Genomic DNA, 25,353 nt, shown 5'->3' with positions numbered 1-25,353 from the left:
GTTACTTTTCGAAATTCCTATGCCGCATTAACTATCATTATCGCGATTAGCGGATATCTATCGTCCGCTATTATGATGCATTTAAAACTTCCTCGTGACTTTTGAATGTCACTCGGCCTGATAAACGTGTTGATAATACGAGATAGTCGTGGAAAAAAGATGTTACTGCAGTTTCAAATTAGTAATGTTAGTTATGTCTTTTTTCCACTTTCTCTAAAAATGTCTCATAAATTTTATCGTAAATATTTTTTAAATGTTTTTTTTTTTTAAATCAGCCGCCCCTGAGCTTTTATTTTCATGTAGCATCTGTTTCTAATAATTTGTTCTTTATATTATATAGATGTGCATTTATAGATATAGTGGCATCAATAGATAAAAAAAGCCTAACCCTTTCAACCCTAATTACGTCTCACAGTTTTTATATTAAAAAATCTCACCCTACTTACTGAATTGTAATTTATAAACCATTTTTGAAAAATTCCTAGCCTCATAAATAATATTAATTTAGCACTGACGCAATTCGCAAAAATACCCCACATATAATATGCGATGACATATTTACGATTGGATATTATTTTGTGAGCATAATTATTGTACCTAATGATACAATGAGCGATGATTACTATTTGTTCAATATCATTCTAATTACTGTATATTTCCTTTATAACACGGGCTCTCAACCTTTGCGTCGCAACCGTCTTTTTATAATTGTCATGTAACCTATGACCCCACGCCACATTAGCATAAAAAGTAATTTTCAACCAAAAATACATCAAAAGTAATTAGTAAGTTAAATTTGACATGTATTATAAGTCATCAGTGGAATCATCACGTCATTTTCTTTTGCTGATTTTTTAAGCCGAATTATCAATCAATAAATTCTTTTTCTCTTTACTGGTTTATTGACAAACATTAAAATTTCACACTGGGTTTATTTACTTCCACGTTTAACCCATTGTAGACAGTCAGAAAAGGAGAAAAAAGTGAAGCAACAACCAGATTAAATTTTTTATTAAATTTTACAAGAATTTAATAAAACTGCTACAACTTTTATAGTAAGTATATGATAAATTTTAAGATTTTTTTTAAAACTTGTGTTGGTATGAAACACTTCAATTTAAACTCAACTTCAATTTAAATATGTACGTAAATTTGTAGGGTTACAAAAAAAAGTCCTAGCCACCTGACATCCTGATCCTTGCCAGGCCGACAATCAACTGTCAAGCATTCATTAAACGTGCGCTTATAAACACTTATAACCTAAACCATTTTTGACTCTCAAGTAACGCGCACCGGTTGACCCAAAAAACAATACCGCGCGAGATTGATAGTGCGACCAGGAGTGACTCCCTGACCATAGAGCCAGCCTCAACAGCATAAAAGGTCAGTGCCTGGCATCCTTAACATAACCCCCCTCTCCAGCATCCGAATCATTCCGTCATAATTTACAGTACACTAAAAAAGCGCAATCATATATATATATATGTGTGTGGATCAGAACCAGACTTGTCGAACCCACAAAAACGTAAAAACTGACATCTCATCGCTATTAAATATAAATTTTTGTCGGGTTCAAATATGACTATCACCAAAAATTGTCATCTTACGATACTACCATCTACATATTATACTTCTTACAATCACATAATATAATTCATTATGATTGAATACCGCACGAGAGTGATAGTGCGACCAGGAGTGGTAACCAGACCACGGAGCCAGCCTCAACATCATAAAATATCAATGCCTGGCATCCTTAACACAACCTCTCCCCCCCACATCCGTATCATTCCGTCACAATTTACAGTCCACTATAAAAAGCGCAACCATATACCTATATATAGTCTAAATGTGGATTTCTGTTTAAAAAAATGTCGATTGTATTCAAAACACTGTCATTCAAACATCAAGACTGTGTAACCAATTTGGAGATTAGATCCTTTTCTAAATGCACTTTTACACGAATGCCACCAAAGAAGTTTTCCTTAAAAAAATAATCTAGATTATGTATAGAAACTAGATACATGTCTATAAAGTTGCACATTGTCAGATTTGTACTATAATTAATGACGCTATGATGTTTACCCTATATTATTAATTGCAAATACCACTGTTTAGAATTCTATTTAGCAGTGTGTGCCATTCAAATAATATCTAGTAGAGTATAATATATTATATTCCACGCCCACATATTGAAATGACAAAACCATAGATCGAAGGAAACCAAACTAAGTACTTGTGCAAAGACTGTTCACATAAAGGAATAAACAGAATAATTGGCAGCTTACATCATCAAAGTGATTAAGTATATTTGGTTGTTTATACATATATGTTATAGTTAATGAATTGGTTGATATCAATAACATCATATTTGCTCTCTGAACTAAGTTTAAATGAAGTATTTGTATACAAATCTTAAGTGTACTTATACTGGGGTAGACGAACTGCCAGACATAACATAATGTTGTGTATATTAACATTATTCGTCCACAATTCCACCTAAATATATATAATCACCATAATCATAATGATATATTGGTGAGGTCAATGCATTATTATGAAAAGGATTAGTTGATATAAAAAGATTTGTTTTATTTTTATAAATTCTAAAGTTCGCGCCATTCTCATCATCAATTTAAAAGTGTGCAAGACCATGTAGATGGCATCCAATCGAAAGAAGTGTGACGAACTACCAGAACAACATAATTATTTATTGTGTCTATGAACATTCTTCGTCCACAATTCTACTTAAATATTTGCGACCATCGTAATAATACATTGGTGAGGTCAATACATTATTATGAAAAAGATTATTGAAAATGTAAAGGTTTGTTTTATTTTTATAAATTCTTCAGTTCGTGCCATTCTCATCGCCAATTTGAAAGTGTGCAAGACCCTGTAGATGACGTCTAAGCGAAAGACGCGTGAATCTTTTTGGGCAGCACATATTATACTTATTTTTCCATTTCGATGTTTTAAACATCAACTGTATAACCATGTGATTTATAAAATATGTATACCTATCAGTATAAAATTAAATGTGTTTAGTGTGATCCTAACCGTATATTGCTTACCAATTACTAGACCACCTCTCGAGATGAAGTACCGACGTGAGCCCTGCCTCATATAGATTGTGACCTAATGTTACACTACATTGTTGCACAGTCTGTATTCTGGCGACGTAGGTCGGAAAATTCAATTAATTGTCCAGTTTTATGTAAAAGCCTGAATATTGATAATATGATATGATAAATAAGCATAATATTCTCAAACTTAAAGTTGTTTTTAAGAAATTGAGCCGATTTACCGAGCAAAAAAAAAACATTTTCTATAACACCATATTATTGTAATTTCACTGATTTTTAGGTTGGTCGAGTATTTTTTGAAGTTAAAAATACTATTTCAAACTTAAACATGACATTTTTCAATTGGAAGTTCATAAAATACCAAGATGGTGGCCAAAATATTTCAACGTCTTATTTAATTTATTTTCATTTTTTTATTATCAAGATTGTGCAACAAATCATTTTATTATTTTTTTCGGACTAGATTGATTATTTTTTTAAATGATGTCTGTTAAAAACTTTTACGCCATTGAAAACATAACTTTATTAAAGGATTTTGAAGAAAAAAAATGACTCACCTTGCAGTCCCTAAAAGAGTTATTTATTTGTCTAAAAGTTAATCCAAGTAATAAAATATCGTTATGATACACACATACAATAAGACCATGGATGTTCATATGAGCTTATTTCAATACGTCTTACACAGAGAGCTTTCCAAGTTATGGTGTAACGGATGTAAATTTGCCGCATGATAAGAACGCTTTAGCAAGTTCGGCCTAATTCAAGCGAGCTATGCAGTGCAGGAATTGCGTCAGGCGAGGCTGTGAAGGCTCTGGCGGCGTCACGTTTGCCTGCGACGCCTTTGCGAGGCCACGGAGCGCCACGACGCTCCACACACCCTTCAATTTGCACTCAAAGCCAATCCCGTTGCATGTAACGGCATTTTGAAATGAGCGGTGTACCGAATATGTAAACTATGTATATACATATATGGAATATATTATTTAATCTATTTGAATATTAATACTGATTGCTCATCTTCAAACGCGACACGTGACGTGCAATTAATGTTAATATAATAATCTGCATTTGAAAGGAACTGTCAAGGTAGCTTCGTAATATTTTCACCGATGAAATTATCTCAAGGTATATGGACTGTACGTGCTAATTTGTAAGTAATACATAGTTTTGATTGGGCTGTATTTATTATTATTCTATTTTACACCTACGTAGTATGCTCGACCTCAGTGATCCCCAACTAAAGTTCCGCGAGCCGACCGAGAATTCGCTAAAGCTGCAAATTGAAACTTATTTGGTAATAGAGGAAATGGGGGTTTAACTGCATCAATTTTTAAACAATAAAATAGGTACATATTTTAAAGTTTAATTTAAAAATCAAGGGATACCATTAATAATTATCACCGCCTACTATGCGCTGTTAATTTTATTTCTATCAAAGCGTTTAATTTTTTTACAATACCGCAATAGTAACAGGACAGTAATAATTTATTTCTATGTATAGGTACTATGTATTGTTAATAGATATTTTAATTCCCTTCCTACTGACTACCTAATGCTTTTGCATTATCTGTGGAAATTAATGCATTTTTTAACAAATATTGTTGATTGGTTCTTTGTTGCAAAATTGAAACAGTCCATAGATGAATGTTGGTTGGTTCCTTGTTACATACTACCGTCCAAATAATATGCTTTCTTTTTTATTTTAGTAAATATAATTTATTAATATTATAAGAATAAAAAAATAAAGAATTGGTGTACCTAACAATAAAATAGTGTTATGTGTAATATACAATGTTATGTTATAAAGATAATATAAATTATAATTTTATAAATAAAATTGATGCAATTGATTTCTAGAAACAATTAAGTTAAAATGCAGCTCTAAATTAGATAAGCAAACACGACTCCACATCTACCATCCGTTGTAATAGTTACCATTTTTTTTAAATTTCCATGAGGGCTGAGAAACTTGATTCAAAAAAAAACGTCAACCTAAACGGCAATAAAGGTTTATTAATAGCTGTAACTAGTATATAATCGAGAATATTGACTCTAAATCTAAACCAAAATTATAAAATGGTGATAACTCTAGCTCCAGCTTAGAAAATGAGGCTGTGTGCGGATCATTTTTCAAATCTTAATGTTAGATGTGAACGGTCATATCTTACGAAAGGATTGACGATCCACTCGTACATTTAATAAACGAGTGATAGCAAATACTTACAAAATTATACAGAAAGGTTTTCTACTAAATTCTGCATTTTTGACAACATTTTAAATTTGTTTCGTGACACACCCAGAAACTCTGATAGCACACTAAAGTGTGAAGCGGCTCACAGTTTGACAGTCACTGCATCACACGCGTCAGTAGTACAACTATTGTTGAGTTTGCATTATAGCAGGAATATTATGTTGCATTTTTTAATATTAATAAATTCTAAAATGCATGAAATATAATGAGTGTATTGAAAAAACGGTCCATTGTCTTCAACATCAACGACTAGTTTAAAGGTCATTTACACGCAATTATAAGAAAATTATCATCAACTTAGTGCCAAAAGACAATAATTCTTTTTACCAATGCAATTATTGTAATTTATCTACAATATGACATTATTTATAAAATTAAATCTCATTTTTGTCGTAGGTACGAAAATAATACTTTTTACCTGACAGGTAAATTAATGTAGTAAGTACCTATCAACGTTCCCTCTATTATTAATATTGTGTGTGCGGATCATCAACGCATTTGAGCAGTGGCGTAACTAGGGTTGGTATCACCCGTCAGTGACGGGCCGTCACCCGGTGCGGTAAACTTATACCCCCCCCCCCCCCACAAACAACATACACATACAATTTTTCATTAAAACATTATATTTTAATAATGCAGTGATCCCACTCGACGTAAAATTTTACTTGCGTGCTCGCGTTAGTCGCACTTGACAAGTCGAAGAATTGTGCATGTGATGGTTTCGTACATTCGAGAAAAACTAAAATCTGGCAAAGGAAACTTTCTTTTACAATATTTTTATGTGAGGACTGTGCGAGGGATGAAAACATGTGTGCGGACACTTATTTGACGAGCGCACACCTTGCAGGGAACATTGGTACCTACATCCAGTATTGACAACCCTAATTTTCGAGCAATAAAAATAACGGAAACGTGTTACCATATTATCAAGTATTTAAAATAGCCCTGCTGATCTGCATACAATTCTTGCATAACATTGCAACTACACAAAATGCATTATTTTACTTACAGCAAAGAACATTAATTAATACTAAAGTTGCTTTCTCACGATGTTTTCTGCATATAAACACATTTTTAATATGTATGCAAATTATTCGTTTTCTATTACTCATGGTTTACTGCACAAATAGTAATTTAGGTACAATTTTCATCTCTCCAACCACAGCCTCCCATAACTCTGAGTGGCGCGGTACAGCATGAAGCAGCGAGACGTGGAGTCGTCTGGCATGATGCGAGAGGGCATTCAATTCCCAAGATAATATTTTATAGAGATGGGGAAGTGGTTATTCTATTCTATCATAAAGCATTTCAATAATATTTGTTATATGCAGCTAAAGTACTATTAAATGAATACATTAGGGTGCCGCCGATTGTACAATTATTTTAGTTTCTCCAGGTTAAATAGTAAATAGTATGTCAGTTTTTTTCATATTTGAGATTTTTGTTTTATTTTTAATGTTGTCTATATGCTCCCATTTACCGTTCTTTCAAAAACAGCACATAACACGAGTTAAGGCTATACCTCAGTTGAGGCATGGTCTAAAAAGATCGTTTGGCGATGCGCGGATTGTGCAAATGACGCGTGCCAAACGAAATATAATTTGTCACATAAATCCAACATGCGTCCTTTTAATGTTCTGTTTATTGTCCTATTAGTAACAATAATAATATATTCATTGACATATTTTCTTTTTCAAGTAAATGGATAACATTTTTTAGTCATCTTTATACGATTTAAGAAAAAATACCCCCGTCGCCATCACGAAACAAATTTACGTGTTCACAGCTCGATGTTTGCTCTCCGATTGCCAGCGAGTCCAAAATTTTGTCGCACCTATAGTTGAAAATTATTTGCCGTTTCACTGAAGTACCGTCTTAAAAGGTGTTCATGTTTTTTTTTTTTAATTCAGCAAAATAAATCATTTGACAAAAGAGTTTCTACAAATACGTGACAATTAAGTCAAATGACATCTGTATATTACATATTTTTCTGATATATAGTTCAAAAATTCCAATGATTATTATTTCTCATTGAAAAATAAGCACATATCGTGTAGTGTCACATCGAAAGAAAAAATATATAATTCACAATGACAATGAAAGACATTCTATTACGTTTTTTTGCTCTCCTGCAAAATTGTTCAGTTCTGACAATATAAAATGTTGTTTTTGTAACCCACCCTTCATTTGCATGTATTTTAGATTCCATAGGAATTATATCTTAGTACCGGAGTTTTTTTTATATATAGGGTTATCAAATAAGAGATTTATAATATTATATATATACTGAACTTTTCTCTCAATAAGTTTATTGTGTCACAAACTGTATGGCATGTTGCATCATCTTCTTGGAATCATATATCATCCAGATCAAAATTATCCAATTCATGCACGAAAAAATCAGTAGGTAAACATATTTCTGTAATGTTCGCCATTGACAATAACTGCATTGCAATTTTCGTTTTCAAAAAAGTACAACACAATTACACCTTCAGACCATAAACTTTTAATTTTAAGGGGTTTCAAGAATATAATGTACGTTTTCAGTACTTAAGATGCGACACTTAAACACAAAAAAATGAGCTTCATTGCTGAAGATGGTTTTTTCTTAAAATAATGGGACTGTTTCAAGTTGCTCTAAAGTCCAATCAGCAAAATTTCGACACACCAAATGGTCGTCCGAGTTAAGTCTTTGTGTTAACTGGATTATGTACGCATTCAAATGTGAATCTTTATTAAGAATAATCCATGTAATGCCATAAAAAATTCCAAGTTCTTAAGAACGACGTGTAACTGATTGTTCTGCATTCACAAAATCGATATTTTCAGCAGTAGCTACGTTTTCGTTTTTGACGGCTTGGATTTTTAACATCACCAACATTACCAACTGACTCAAACTTTTCAAATAAATTATGAATAGTAAGTAAGCTCTGTAGGTCGATTATTTTGACCACAAATTTCACATATCTTACGAAAACTAGCTTGAATAGATTCATTATTGGTGTAATCAATTATAACAAATTGTATACACTATACGACTGTGTATCTTCCCATGATGATTGAAACAATGCTGAATACGAATGTCAATTTTGGTGAGAATTATAAAAAATGGCCCTATGACGTTTTAAAAATCTATAGTGCTACTGTGGTAACCTTATATAAGCAAAATACGTAGACTCCAGTAAATTTATTTGTTTATGAACAACCCAAGCAGATATTATAAATACCATAACGTCTCTGTTCTGGCAGAACACATTAACTGGAGAATACTAGTTTCGAGTAATTTGACTTTGAAGTTGTTAAAATGTGTGAAATGGTCTATCATGTGAGTTTATTAAGTAATCGTAAAAAGGATGACTTTAAAATAAAGACTGTGTATTTATTAAGAAGGTTTCCAGACGGTAAAGTTTGAAATAAGGAACATTTTGGTATAACTAACTCAATATGTCATTTTTTCGAATTAGTGTCTTCTGCCAGAACAGTGACGATAATATCATTAAAAATAGTGGTAAAAAAATTCTGTACTTGAGAGTGTATTTTAAATCCAAAAAGAACACTTTCGAGAAAACACAATAATTAAATTAATGATATTGAACATACATCCGCCCCAGACACTCTAGATACATACAGGCACCCAGCGAGAATTAAACCTGCGTCTCTCGGGTGTCGTTCTCATGCACATCGACTAAAATGCTATAGGTATCCTATCTAATCGCGACAATTTTTAACTAAATGCTATTACAATACTCTCTGAAGCGCTTTCCAAACTGAGTTACTATTTTCTAAATAAAATAGATTTTCTTCTACTGGTTATGTATTCTCTCAGAAGTGTTTTCAAAATTATGTATATTCAATAAAAAGAATGGTAGGTACATTCTTAAATCTTGTAAATTATTCTTTGAATAAAAAAATTATCAATTTAATCAATGATATATTATTTTATTATTGTCTTTTACATCGCAAAGTAAACTCCTGATTGTATTATTTATAATGACTATCTGAGAGTTATTAATATTCTGGTGACTATTATTAATTATATATTATCTTGTAAGTAATTTCTTGCAACTAAATAGGTCATAATAAAAATATTATTAGTAAAAACTAGGTTTTATCAATAGGGGTTTTTCTCCGTCAATAATGACAACACTGACAATAATATTGTTGGATTTAAATTGTGTATTAGGTACCACAAAACTTTTTATATTATAAGAGTTGATAAACGATACCTATAACATATAATCTTAAATCTTAAGCTGTAGTAATACAGGAAATGCTTTTTCTTCATATGTACCTTGAATTTTTCGCACGCGTTGAAAGTGGCCGAATCAACTGAAAAAAAAAAGAAAAAATGTATAAGTATTTCAGCAAAAGGAAAAAAATACGAAACATAAGTAAATTTAAAAGTCTTGGTAGGCAAGATTGGCTAACCTTTTCGAGTCGTTTGTTTCAATTCTCTCATTAGATACATAAAAACTTCAATCCCATTTGACCTACATCCCGCCTTTTTTTGAGGATAAGTATGAAATATTAAAGAGCGCTCCGGGCTAGAAATATTTCAACGGCGGGGAATTCCGAATTTTAAATAAAAAAAAAATCTTCTTAAGTAGCCTAGAAGTGTGTTAATATGAAATATTTTAGTACAAACTTAATTAGAAATAAAAACTTTGGTTCGCTGTAAAATTGTTAATTAACACCTACTAGAGAAAACTATTCGATATTTATTAAATGCTTCTTAATTTAAAAATTTGGACTCTAACGAATTTTCAAGTTTTAGTCAAAAGGGCGAAAGTTATAATTTATTTATTTACAAGAGAGCGAGTTTTAATCAGTTTCACATTAAATTTTTAACTAAAACCTTAGCAAAACATCTTTCGTCACTATAAGACACTGATGATAACATTCTAAATGATTGAATCCCATAAATAACTCATTTCAATCAAAATGGTACTAATAAATTACAAATAAACTTTTATTATATTAATATCTAGAGATTCGTGCAAACTTCATTTATTATTTGCTATTACAATACTAACGATTTCAAAAGTGTTAGTGTGTTTTAATTGATAGACATAGAATAAATAATTTTCTGCACGTTAGCACATTAAAAAGTTACGGTAATAAACAAGATAATATACTTAACTTTTCATCTAAATAGTAAATACTGATTCACCATCAATCCATATCAAATCTAAATCAGGGCCGTATCTAGAGGCTGGCAAATAGGGCGATCGCCCAGGACACCTAGGCGCTACAGGAGCATAGGGGGGCCCAAAATAATGCCATACATTAAAAAAAACTCTACTAAATTGTTGTAAAAGGTAAATTAAAAATATTAACAAACTTCAGTTACTTACTTAACTTATAAAAGCGAAACTTTTCTATTCGTAATGGACAAATGGTAGCCGTGATTGTTTCTACTGAAATTATTTTGAACAAAGCTGTAGTCATAGACAATAATATTATGAGCAAATATTTTAGTCGTAGCCAACGGAACCTACCGCATTCCATACAATGCGATAGACATATTACTAAGGTCACGCGACATAACGTACATACAAAAAAAAACATAAGCAATCTTCGGCAAATATTCCGATAAATACATTAAAGATAAATGGTGCGCTGTGACATATTTTTTTAAAACTTTGATAGATAGTTCTGTAATCTGTATATATTTATAAAATTATATTCTCACATATACGACATATTATTATGACGTTCGTAAATTAAATTATTTTATAGAATATAAGTGATTATTTACATAGTACGTCAATATTCAATTGTTATCATAAGAAGGTGGGCTTTAAATAATCGCTTAGTATGAAGTCTTCTCCACTGTAGTACCTATATTATGTATTTTAATATTATAGAATACGTCGCCTTGGCTTAAACTGTAATGCCATGTATTTATAATTATTATAATATAAATTAAAAAAATGGTTAAGTACAGAAAACTATTCGACTTTAAATTGTTAGTTACCTTTTTCGGCTGACGACTAATTTTTAAATATAATATAATATAATATAACCGGTCCATAAAAATTCTAGGAAGACAGAAAAAACATTTTTTGTGAGTATTTGTTGAGGTGAAAACAGCCAACAGCAGTATTTTATAAAGATTTTCTTAAAACTGTTTATATTAAGGTGCGTTTTTTCTAGATAGTAATATACAATATATTCCTGGAAAAAAAGTCCTTTCTGTACTTGACACTATAGGATATTTTTCTTAAAATGAAGATGAATGTTAGTAAAATCCGAATAAAAATAAATATTTCGTGTTTTTGTTTATTATTTCCAGAGATTTAACCCTGGGTAGAGTAACTATATTTATCGGAAGAACTTAACCTTGAAATTTCGCGGATTTCGATTTCTTCTACTGCGCACAAATAAGTCTAATCATTGTTAGTGTTATTATTTCCGGCTGCTCTTACATGAAGCGTCTCTTCATCTACGGCATATTTTCAGTAAAAACTATCGAACTTCACTCTTATGTAGTATGTTTATAATAGTATCGTCCGTGACATCGTTTCATCGGATGAAAAATGATTCAAATCATTTTGTCTGAAATATGTATAGCAACCTACCAATCACAATCTTTTGCTGCATCCACACCTTAACATAATGTCTTAATACCATGATGTATTAATGGTGTATGTAATAGAGCGAGTGCTTTCATTGGCAGGTTCACTTAGGCTGCAGATACACGGCATTGCAGTGGACGTGCGCCGATGCAGAGTCTCTTTTGATTCAAATTCCGTAAAATCACCAATTGTATAAAACAAATTCAATTGGTGATTCTAATCGGATGCAATTGAAATAAAATAAGACGCTGCGTCGACGCATGTCTACTGCAATGCCGTGTGTTTGCAGCCTAAGCCAGTCTCACTTCAAAACTCGTCTCGTCTGCAACATTTAGAATACGTCGATGTAACGTCATCGTTAATCACAAAACATACGTTGCCAAAGGGAGCTCTGCAGATTCGTCGAATGCGACTTTTTAGTTTGAAAAAAACATCTACTGTTGCAATCGACAAGTTGCATGCTTTTCGGACTGCGAGTTGAAGACGCTAGGACGCATACGAATACCTACGAATTGATTATTCCTACACCGGCTCGCCGATCGCCGCATCAAAATATCGTCAAAGTTACGTGCGACTGTCGCTAGGTTGATGTGCGCTGTCTTCATATGCAACACTGGATCGACGTTCTTGGAAGGTTTGATTTATGGCTGTACGGAAGACGAGACGAGTTTAAATGTGAGAGCCGGCTAAAGGCGTGTCTACGCAGGTCTTGCTTGATTCCAAATGCTCTGAAAATTTTAAAATATTTGTATTCGTGCCTTTATTCGCCATCTTTGTGCAACGCATGACGTGCTTACCCCCACGGGACGTCATTGGGCAGGTGTCCATTTAATTTTAATTATGCCGCCAGGGGAGCTACTCGTAGCCTACATTAGAAATCAGGTGACAAGTGCATGAGTTGATTTGTTTAAATATTTTATTATACTACTATGCATACAAACCCAGATGTTTTATTGATAATAATATGTTGAACTGTATTTTTTTTTAATGAAAACTTCAAACCCCTCTTCGTTTTTCACTTTCTGGCGTTAATGAAGTGGTTCATTAAGCCGAGATTATGATTCACAGCACGTGACGCTTTCCCACGACGCTTTGCTACGCTAATTGCCGATAATCCTGTATCAGGAATCGATTTATCTCGTTTCCATCATCACGACCTCAAACTGTATGCAGAGAAGCGGCGACGATGCTAAGTGGAAAGCCTTGTCAACTCCGCTGGAGCGATCTCATAAGACTTTTTGTTTTCACGTCTCGCCTGAGCGATACCACTAAAATGGATTAAACTTTGACGATATTCCTATAAATGTTATTACAAATTGAATATTCAAATATTAACTATATTTTTTTTAAATTATTATAATACTGCTCAGTTTTCAATAATGTACGGCTGTAAGTACAGCTCTGTGAAATTTACTAATTTATGTATGAAATATTGGTAATTGCATTAATTTATGAATTAAAAATATCCTAATAACAACTTGGAAATATATATCGGTGATTTCTAATTAATTTCCATTTAATTAAAGTTTTAGTTATTTTTCTAATATCTAAGTACAAAGATAGTCGTCTTATTTATTTATAACTCAAAAACTATAGTATCAATATTTACGAAACGTATACCGGCAACATGGCCATTTTTTATTATGTTGTCATATATACGATGGGCCTCCACCACAGAACAGATTAATACATATAATTCCGAAAGGCTATAACCCAATACAATATATTTTGACGCAGGGTTTTAAATGTATGAGTGTCTTACGAAAATGAACCACCCATTATAGACGCGCAAAAGTGTGTGTTGCAACATTCAAATTCACCAATATTGAATGAGCGTCAGTGCATAAGCCGAGAGCAGTTGATTTAAGTTAATCCCATAAGTATTATTACACACTCGAGATCGGTTGCCTGTTACTCCACACCCGTTATGTTTTTCAGTTCCCATTACCTCTGGGCTCCATGGCCTCCACATAGTGGAGGTTGTAACAACAAATTATGTTTCTTTTTACAAGAAATGTATACAAGCCACTTGCAACAACATGTGAATTTTCCAGACGCGGGATTGGAACCCAAATGCGCCGACGTGGTAATCGCTCGTCAGCTTGTAGACTATAGTGATAGTAAATACCATTAAATTGTTACATAGATTTCCATTTAGATAGGTATCTCAAAAGATTACTCAAACCTTCTCGAAAATAATTGATTAGGTACGAATAGGTAAAGTAGTCAGATAGCAGCGGTGGAGTGGTGAGCTGGGTGAATGTTTAGAATCGTGATTATATGTCTAATCTTTGTCTCCTCAGTGTGGACCTTGAATGTTAATCAAGTGAGGACCTGCTGTATAAAAAATAGCGCGGCAGCATGACAGATGAAGATGGGTATATAGTAATAGTTTATTAATAAAGTGTTTTCAATATATTTTTAAATGTTTTATTTTTCAAATCCTACATTGATTTCAAAATGTGCGACCATCCCCAAAACATATCCCCCGCGATCAACTTACCTGTAGTATTTTGAGTGTAAAATAAAAGTCATACCATAAATATTTCAGTTGCAGTTACTACTATTTTACAATCGAAAAATATTCTACCTACCTACTGAATATAATGATGGTATAAAGTTTGTGTGCATGATGATTATCTTATGAAGTTATGATCAATTTTAATAACCTTATCTTGTTTAATAATTTTTATTATTAAGTGGTTAATGCCGGTATTCTACCTTGATCCCATACATGTATTTTAAGTTGAAAATGTCGAGGACACTCGGAGTTAAAACTTACATCTCGCAAGCGAACATTTTCACTTGTTTTTTTTATATAATATATACATACACAAATGTTATTATTTACTTACTCTTCTACCACGGCAGACAGCATTCTTTCGAAAATAGCCTGCAGACATCTTGTGTGCATGTCCAGTAATATTTTAAACATACTTAAACAATTATAAATTGTTATTTATAATTAAACAATTTATTATGTGATGATTTTATTTACATACCTGCAGGCCAACAATTAATAAACTTTACTTCCTCTTTTTCTTGAAGGATATCATCTTTATAAAATATTAAATTAGTATGGTGCCAGGTCCAGAACGATTCGGCGCCAGGACAATTGGGCGACACGCAATCGAATGAAATTCGAAAATAAATAGACGTTCGTAAATTATAGGTACTTTTAAAATATATATTATTATATTATTTAATACTTGGTGAGAATTTAAATATGCACACGTAAATGATTTAATTATATTATATAATATGTTTAAGTTCAAACGAGAAGAGAGTTCTTTTATTTTTTATATAAAGCCTCAAACATTACAATTGTCAATCCACAATGTAAAACATTATGTTAAGAGCAAAATGAATTAAAACTACTAAGTAGTAGATATAAACTGATGAAAATTCCTCGTCTAATTTCTGTATAACATTGTAACGAACGTCTATCTATTTCATTCGACAGTGCGGAGCCCAATTGTCCTGGTGCCCAATTCACCCATTCCTTATTGTGCATATTTCATCTACTTATTTGTAAATTATAATCATATAATATTACATTCAAATATGTTGAGTTTTCTTCCAGATTGATTGAAATATGAATATTAATTAAATCAAAAATGTAGAAGTAATTTCTCAATAAGTATCAAGTACGTGAGAAGCGGGAGTCATGACCGCTTCCCGGCTTGGCAAGAAATAGCCATATTGTGGATAAATCAAATCAAGAGTGTCATATTGGTTTTCCACTGACAGGTTCCAAATGTGGTGGTAAGTCAGAAGGGTAGAACCAAGTCACAGATAAGTATGTTACCTTACTGTAAAATAATCACCGCCAGTCATGAGAACTCGATGAAGAAGAACACAAATAATAATATTATCAAACAATATGTACCTAATTAATGTCGAATAGTTAGCTTATGAAAGTGAGTTAGGAGAGTGAAAATGGGATCCACGATCACTTCTAGGACCTGGTACCACTTGTCGTGTATATTATCATCTCAAGTAGACGAATCTCAAAAGAAAGCGAGTCTGTCTTGTTATGTATACGAATTCGGTCTCCCCACCTGAACTATTATAATGTTCTTTATTCTGCGTTCATGTGTTGACATGAGTTAAGTAGTACAATATAAGTCAATAGCCCCACCAAACCCACATCCAGAACCCTACGTCTGGTTGTGAAGAATCATTTTTTAATGAGTGGGTAAGTCACAGGAGTAGTTACCCAAGACTAAGGTTGACATGCAGTCCAATTTGCTTTGACTGAATTTACATGAGTTTAACTTAATATTGCCCATGGGAGAGATGAGCACGTAGAGGCAATATTAAAAATTTTAGTAAGAAACAAAATTTAACACAAAACTGCCGATCAAGGTGGACGGTCAGATGGGCTCAACAGCTGGTTGAACCGACTGAGCAGCTCCTCATTTTCCATACATATTTTAGGATATTCCCAGAAGATGTAGTTTTCATCCTGTATTTCTCCGCTACATGGACACGTTAAACGAGTAACAAGACCAAGCTTAAATAGGCTGCCAGCCACCATGTCCAGTCAAGAATCGACTGGTGTAATGATCTGGAGTCAAAGCGGTTATCTCCACTCGCCATTTGATATTAGGAAAAAAAACATTATATATGTGTGCCTGCCTCCCATCCCAATTTTTCTACCAGGTCTTTAACGCCGCATCCAGCGTCATTAGACGGATAGTCCGCTTCATCAAAATAGTTTTTCACTATCAAGGCGGGGAGGCAGCGTAAGACAAAAGTCGCTGATATCCGTTCCTCGCCTTTGAGGAGCATCGTGGATGCGCCACGTACCTGTATATTCAGATCGAGAGAGAGAACCCCAGCTAAGACAGGGAGCACGTCCGTTGAAATTCCAAGGTGGTCCTGACAACAGCGCATTAGTAATATGACTGAAAAGTAGCTATCTATTCACTATGATCTCCATAATCTGCCTATCTATATCCGAAAATCTTTATTCGCTACTGAAACTACAACTGCATGTAAGTGATACAAAACTGACCTCATTCATAAAGGTAAACTTAATAATACAATGAAGAATACATTAAAATGTAAATTATTCACATGCCATGTAAATAATTAATAAGTTACTCGGTTGACTTCAAATTCAAGTGACAATTACTAAATATACCTGTGTTCTGCAGTGACTTGATTAATAGTTATTTACCGACGACAGCATTCTAAAATTTCTCCGTCTTGTTAACAATAGTGAAGACACACGCCTCTCGGTTATATTTAATTGCACTGCGTTTTCCCATACACAGTTTTCTATGCAACCGATAATTAATAGCCACTTGGAACTGTGGCCTAGTCGAAAAAAACTATGCCATTTAATAAATAAACAACTCAACCACAACGTTGGAAACTGTATATACGAGTATAATGGCATTCGGCTGACAATGAAAGGTGAAAATAACAATTTTTTTTTAAAATGTTATAACTTTAAGTATACATACATAATATAATTAATTAATTATAACCTTTTTTAATTTAACGAATAAGTCACAATATTTGAAAGTGTAACATTCTTCATTGTACAAACATAATTTGAAACACCTCATGTCCGATATTAAGAGATTTATATGGGCCTACATATAGGAGAGGTTATACCCATGGCCCTCATATCCTGAAGCAGGCCCTCAAGCTAGGTTCTTTAGTGGGCCCCCTATCTTCCCCTACCTATCGCTATGGTTCAAGTCAGTGCGACGCTCTACAGTGGTATTTTCTAAATGGTGTTTAAGTTAAACTTAAGGGTATTCAGTGTATTATTAGCGATTTTTGTATTTTTAATGCATCATCTTAAATTGTGGAGTTGTCAAGGATCAATACACAATAATCAAAAATTATATCGCACCGTCACGTTATTTAAAAAAAAAAAAAAATTAATGGTCAAGAAGTAAAGTAGCTCCGTCGGCGACTTTTTTTACTATTAGAGCAAATTTGTGATGTACCTATGTTTATCTCAGTTATTTGGTCTACCCGCCATGCGGGGTCCCCTTGATGGGGGCCATGGTTGTACCTATTTGTTTTTACGATAAATATCTGTTAGTCACTTGCTCAACCTATTGGGTCCAAACACAAATTGAAAAGCAACATTTTAATTTAGCCAGATCCGGGATTTGAATCTTACTAGAAAACTCTTTGAAAAACACACGACGCCATCCATCGGATTGCGGTCAATGTGCTTTACCTATTGAGTTACCTTAAAAAGCGCTTCATTTGTATGACTAATAGTTAATTTCGTCGTAATTTAGTAGGACGCAGGTGGCTCTATTAGTAAATATACATAAATTACAAATAGATATAATGACGCGGACGGGTCCAATAATCAATAATTTATTACGCAGAACAGTGGCGGTCTAAGACACGTGGAGAGCCAAATCTCCAGGGGTGGTTCTACCTTAAGGATTCATAGAGATCATCCCCATATACATATCATGTCAAAAATACACGCCAGATATTTTTATTATTGGACATAATATACATACTTCATTACATGATTTTATATATTTATTTTATCCATCCTATTCCCTGTCCTAATCCTGTCCTAAACTCGTCGCTATTTTATAGAGATTTTTATTATTATTATACAAATAAATAAAACAATAATTGTAAATTATGTAATAACATAATGATGATTACGCGGTATTAAAATAATTAATTACAATAAATACACTCTATTTCACTGATACATATATACAAATTAAGAAACCTATGGCGTCTATTTTTCGCTGACCGGGGGTGACTCGATCCCATCCCATCGCCGCCGTACAAATCTCTTTCCACAAAGGATGCAAACGCCGTAAGTATATGCATACTGGGGAGCGATTCAAATAACCCCTAGGTGAGTAAAAAAAAAATTCACTGTATGTCGTTCTTCAAAACCGATAATGGTAAATCTATATTAATTATTATTATTAAGTAATTAAGTTAATTTTTCTAAACACGTTTTTAGATGTGATTAGTTAACGACTCAGACAATCATATTATTTATTCTGCAAAAATACTCATTTCCCATTAATAAACTCATATTATTAAAAGTAGCTTGACACATAATGTATTACATGATCAAGTGGGTAGGTGTGTATATTTAATAATTAATTACTAAACCCCACCAACTAAAAAGTCATCTAGTCGCCACTACAAATCTCTAGCAAGTTTGGAGGCCCCCTTGGCATACTGAATATTTTGAAGTCCATATTACGAAATTTTTAAACACCACTGAGTGTAGAGTACAGGGATAGCATGTTTAATGCTTTGATTATTTATATGCACATTTCTAAGATTTTGATGTTTTCTGACGAAATTACAGAACGGAGAACGATATTTATTTGATGATCAAGAATACAGACAGCGTACAGTACGCATTTATTCAGAATGTAACAGTCACAGCTGATGTCGGCCGCCGGGCGTTTTTCAACGCTGTACCCCAAGCGTACTTTCACGCGTTTGGAAATATTGAAATACTTACCCCTTATTTAATTTTGTTCACGACTCCGGGGAACGATTCAAATTGTCAATTCATGGTCAGTGGCGTCGTGATTGTCGTGAGAATCTCCCAATGTAATCTGAACTTCGCAAAATATATCGATACCTGTCTTCCGATACAATATCATTGACGACACTTTCTTTCCATGCAAATTAATAATAATACCAAAGCTGATAAAATATATTATTGCATAAATAAGGTTTAATATGTTAGCTAATAATAGAATGCATTACTATTTAAAGCCTTTATAATAACCATAACTGGAAATAGGCCAATTTTAGTGCAGTAATCACCAATCAAATGCAGGTTTGTGCAGCGCATAGAAATAGCTGCATTATTTATTATTAAACTGTTCATTTCAAACGACAACAATCGATTTAATTAATTACTATAATATAATATATAATAATAATATTCTCATTAAGAAATGGGCAGTTACGTTATATGATACGATTATGAGGATATACGAAATAACTTCATACCAGTAATTCGAATTAAAAGGATTACAATATTTTACATTTAGATAGGATACTGTCAAAATATTATTTGTGATTGAAATTTTAGATATAAATTATAATCATTATCGGCATTATAATCGTATATAGCAGTGGCGAAGGGTGAATCTAAAGCGTGGAGATTCGACATAAATAATGCACACTAAATTTTGTCAGTCTTACTTATTTTTTCACTGAACTAAGAATACAAATTGTGGATTTTATTTGTTAATTTTACAACGTTTTTCTTAGCTCGTATTCTTATTTGTCCGGTACAAATCTTGCAATCGTATTTTAACTAACTTCCCGACTAGTTAGACATTTAGAATATATCATAACACGATGCCAATACATTTTTTTAATACTTTTAGCCATCTTTAAGTAGAATTGAATTCATTTTCAGTTAATTCTGTTTTGTATAAAAAGTTATTTCGACACCATTATTAGTTGGGGTCCTAGCAACTAAATTATTAATATTTATTAATATATACGTGCGTTACTATGGAAATCAATATGACATGTCAAGTGCAATTTCATTTTGATCGTTTAAGCTAGTCAATTCAAGTTTATATGGTTCAACAGAATTTAAAAACGTTGTATATAAAAAGTTATTTTTATCTTGTAATTATTTAAAATTCATTTAAACCCGCTCCTAGAATGAACTATAATTAAACTAACAAAACAAATTGCAGACGTTCTTTTTTGATTTGATTAAGCCATGCATGACCAAAACATAAAAGATAAAAAATATTATATTTATAGTATATAAAATATCTAAGATTATATTTAATTTATTGGCATAATCTTAGATAGTTTATAGATAGACGAATATTTTTTAACTATTATCTATAACTAAGACTTTGTTGAGGCGGGATTTAATTAAATTTTAAAAACTAAGAAACACTATCTGAAATAATTAATAGTCTTAGTTCAATGAAAACAAATGCGTATGACTGACAAAGTTTAATGTTTACAATTTATGTCAGATTTTCACCTTTCGCAATTGGCGTGTAGATATGGTCATCCAGAAAACGTTTTCACTTCTCTCTTTCGGTCGTTTCTCTCTCCATTGCCTTAGTTTCATGATGTGTCTCTTTCTACAGTTAATTAAAAAAGAACCTTTCAGGTTGCATTTGTATTTTTCATGCTGTTGTATACAAACAAGCGCGCACAGGATAGTCACTCGGATTCGGTACAGTCTAGGTTAATGGAATATACCTATGATAAAAGCTGCAAACATGTCATATTTCTCGCTGCTATTAATAAGTAGTATCTATGTAAATGCGTATGATATTATCGATCATAAAGATTCCAGATATAAATCTAAAAATATTGGTGTCATCGATATACTTTTAGAGACAATTTTCGTTATTAATAAAATAATATTTCCATAATTATTTAAGTCGTCTACAAGGGTGTCAATTTTAGTAAATAGATTAACTCCAAATGTAGTAAAATTGCCTAAACACTCTCATCTATGACGATGGTGTAATTACATGGTGTTAATTATTGGTGTTTATTTAAAATGTATATTAATGTGTATTCAATACACTGATCATCGCACCTATTAATTCGATGAGTATTGTTTGATCCTAATTCATATATTTGTCTATCTATTGAAGCCCAGCCCAAGCAGATCATAAAGCAACTAATAAATGGATTGGGTATACAAACACTTCAAAGAAGGACATTTAGGAGAGATTCTAGGGCAGGTTCTGCAATAAAATGGATAATAAAAATCAAATTAGGATTGTGCAACGGAATGCCAGAAGTATGAAGCAAAAAAAAAGAATGAAATTGGAAAATTCTTTAGCAGAATATGTGTGAGGATCTGAGCAACGGATCTCTTTCTAGAAGATAAATCGCAGTCAAAGCAAAGCCTCGGTAAAATCAAAAAAAAATACTTCCCCATCAAGTGTCTTCAAAATCCGTAGATCCATTTTCAGCCATTCCAATATCATCATAAAATACATAATAATATATCATGACAAAATGTTAAAATTTCTCCAAAACTCAAGAGTCAATAATTTTAAAGTCTAATATTATTTATTAAATATATTTAAAGATAAAATGTATGTATTGATATTATTATATTCATTTTAAAATGTACTATTACGATGAACGATTTCTTATGTACTCAAAATATGGCTTTATTGTCAATTTAAAACGATGACATTTATAATAAAACCATTTTAAGATATTAATTTATTTTATATGAAGTGAAATATTGATCTCTTGAGTGAAAAGATATAAAACATACTAATACTCTCTAACAAAGATATCCTAAATTCCAATTATTTTTATCTAAATGCGGCACTTCAGCCTTCATGGGTTAAAGTTCATTTTAAAAATGCATACATGTATATTGTGGTTCACTTGGAATATTCAACTAATTTTTAATTGTTTTTTCCTTTCGCATACAGAATTTTCTTATACATGAAACTCTACAGCCACTTTTTTAAATTCAACAAAGAGTTCCGTCAAACAAAAAAAGTTAGAATTAATGATCTAACGGTTAGACTTAACCAAGAGGATTTTCTTCTGACTGAACAAAACATCTTTTATTAAATATTTTATAACATAATTTTATCCATACATACCTAAAAATTTACAATATTTCAAATACTACACATGCTACAGTGATATTAATTCTACGTTTTCTATATCTAAAGTAATAAATTTCAATCTGGCGGAAAGCCCGACTATCTAATTTTAAGCAGGGTAGCTGTAAATCGTGTGGTCCTCCGCGACAGACAACCAGACATCCCTAATTTGGAAACCACATCAGGGCCATTAGTCAAAATGGGGAAATTGTCAAAATTGCTAGTGTCTACGGTGGTTTAGTTAGACTGGGCGGACAAGAGTGAGTTATGTGGTATTGGTTAAATTTATCAAATTCTAGAGTTCATTTAGATATTATATTATATTTTACGCTATCTTGTTATTTTACAAAACACAGAAAACAATCTAAAACCGCAGATTCAATAACAGAGAGAATGATAGATTCAATTCATGTACCCGTTTATTTGTAATATGCGTGAGTATTACAAATTGTAAGATTAATATGTTTACTTATCATAAAGAAAAATAAGTAACAAAATGATCATAAAAATTATATTAAATTAAATAGATTGGCTTATTAGTCGATAGATATTTCAGACTACTAAGTATCGTCTTGATAAATGTGTGATAAACAAAATAACTATCGACTTATATACCAACCTGTAGAATTTAATAAAAAATATACTTATTCTCATTTTGTAAACTAGAATTTTACCGAATTTTAACATAATGAATTATTAAAAAACAAATAAAATCCACAAAAACAATAAAATTATTATAAAATTAGGCTGCTCAAGCTATTTCATAATATAGTATTTTTATTAAATCTTTCCCAAAGGGAAATTACGTTGAATCCTGGGATTCAAATATAAATTACGTGTTAAAAAGGTTATTATAAAAGGGTACTAGTCTCAATGCATTTCAATTATCCACTTAGTAAAAAATTAATGATGTATTATACAACCTTTAAATTTTATATACTTAATGAGGTTTGAGTTTACTGATCATTTATAAAATTGGTTAAAAATTAATTACTACCTACTTCTTCAGATGAATACTCCACCTACCAGTTATAAAATAAATATAAAAAACATTAAAACTATGAATTAATCAAAAATCTTTTACTATACATTACGGAAAACTTAAACTAAATTGTATTAATAAACATGACTATTAAATATTATTATGTAATAAAAAGTTGGGACCCTATAACTAATCCGCATTTTATAACGTGTTTTTAATTGAACGTCTTATCTTTGATTTTGAATAAAAAATATGTCTCTTTACACTTACACTATCACACTTTAAAATGTTAATATCTTAAAATGCAAGCTTCGTATTTTTCCACTATGTGCCTCTAGTCGGTAGAGTATTCACTTTAAATAATTTTCATTTTTACGATTAACTCCATATTTGTATCATAACTCCTGACAAGTACTATGTGTACAGGACAACCGCATTTAATCATAGGACATGATAAAAGATAAAAGTGTAATTCCCTTTCTCCTGGAAAGGTCATATTCTATTTTAAAGTTATTTAACCTTGATACAATTATTACACTTTCTATGTAGGTCTGTACTACGTTTTAATGAGTGTCCTTATATTTTACAAAATATAAAAGGGTTCCATAACTAAATTTAATTGGAAGACGCTGGTATAGATATATCTAAGTATAGTCATCGTATCGTGCATAATTATACAAGGCTTCCTCAGTAAATTTGAAACATGAAGACTATCAATCCCTTTATTTATGTTCTTACCAGTTCACCTTTGCCTTATACGGTGTACATACATTCTTTCTCATTCTGTACGCAGGTAACAAACAGTTAACTTCGCGTTAAATAACGTGTAGGTAGACAGACCTGTATTGTAGGTAACATACTCATCGGATTTTTAGGGAAAATAAAACATTCAAAAAGTTTATGCTACTAAAAGTGAAACATGTTTTATTTTTAATGAAAATCATAGTCAGCTTCAAATGAAAACAATTGGTTAATCCATGTGATGGACAAGAGTCAAATCTAGGCGTGTGCCCCTCTTCCCATACCTCACCTAACCTCACCACCCCATTTCACCACTGCTAGCTAAACACTTTACCTACTCGTAGTTATTTTTTTCTCCTTTTTTTATTAACACTACGACCCATGTCCAATGACAGTAGTTTAGTGAAACAGAAGTGTATTTAAAAATATAAATTACAAGATAAAAAGAACTTTTTATACACAACGTTTTTAAATTTTCTGTTCAATTATTATGCTAAATATGCTCAAACTTGTACTTGATATGAAGTAAATAAAAAACAAACAAACAAACAAATATAGAACACTGAAATGTCATTTTGATTTCCATAGTAAAGCACGTATTTATATTAATAATTCATTTGCTAGTACCACCCACTTAGCAACCAATAATAGTGGATTGGATTACGGATTTCTTCCGAAATAACTTTTGATACAAAACAGAATTAACTGAAAATGAATTCAATTCTACTTAAAGATGGCGAAAAGTATTAAAAGAATGCATTGGCATCGTGTTCTGATATATTCTAAAAGTTTCAAATGTATAGCTAGTCGGGAAGTTAGTTAAAAATCGATTGCAAGATTTTTACTGGATAAACAACCCCCGGACAAATAAGAATACGAGCCAATAAAGACGTTGTAAAATAAACAATCACAAACAACTTTGAGAAACTCACATAAATATTTTGTGATCTCACCGAGAATCTAAGTCGGGGTGGGGTCCTCAGATGAAAGGCCAGCGGACTATGAGGCGCATGCCCTTCTACTAGCACCTCACCCCACATCTCCATTCCACCACTGCAATCGACTACTTTACCTACTCATGATGGTTGCAAGTGAGTTATTCGATAATTCG

The 25,353-nt window shown here is 32.1% G+C and overlaps 1 protein-coding gene across 2 annotated transcripts in view; it reads right to left on the bottom strand.

Annotated features, from left to right (window-relative positions):
• LOC147073241 (uncharacterized) overlaps positions 1-25,353 on the bottom strand; it is a 199,317-nt gene that overhangs the window by 97,817 nt on the left and 76,147 nt on the right. The window contains exon 2 of one of the 2 annotated variants that reach the window (XM_085945186.1): positions 9,629-9,666. The exons of the other annotated variant lie outside the window; for it this stretch is intronic. The gene's annotated coding sequence lies outside the window, so the exon portion shown is untranslated. The remainder of the gene's footprint in view (positions 1-9,628; positions 9,667-25,353) is intronic. 2 annotated transcript variants of the gene reach the window in all.

Source organism: Rhyacophila brunnea, unplaced genomic scaffold (assembly GCF_057557595.1).
Source record: "Rhyacophila brunnea isolate RB1 unplaced genomic scaffold, BYU_Rbru_1.0 scaffold_18, whole genome shotgun sequence".
Classification (NCBI taxonomy): Eukaryota; Metazoa; Arthropoda; class Insecta; order Trichoptera; family Rhyacophilidae; genus Rhyacophila; species Rhyacophila brunnea.
This window is presented reverse-complemented; position numbering and strand designations above follow the sequence as displayed.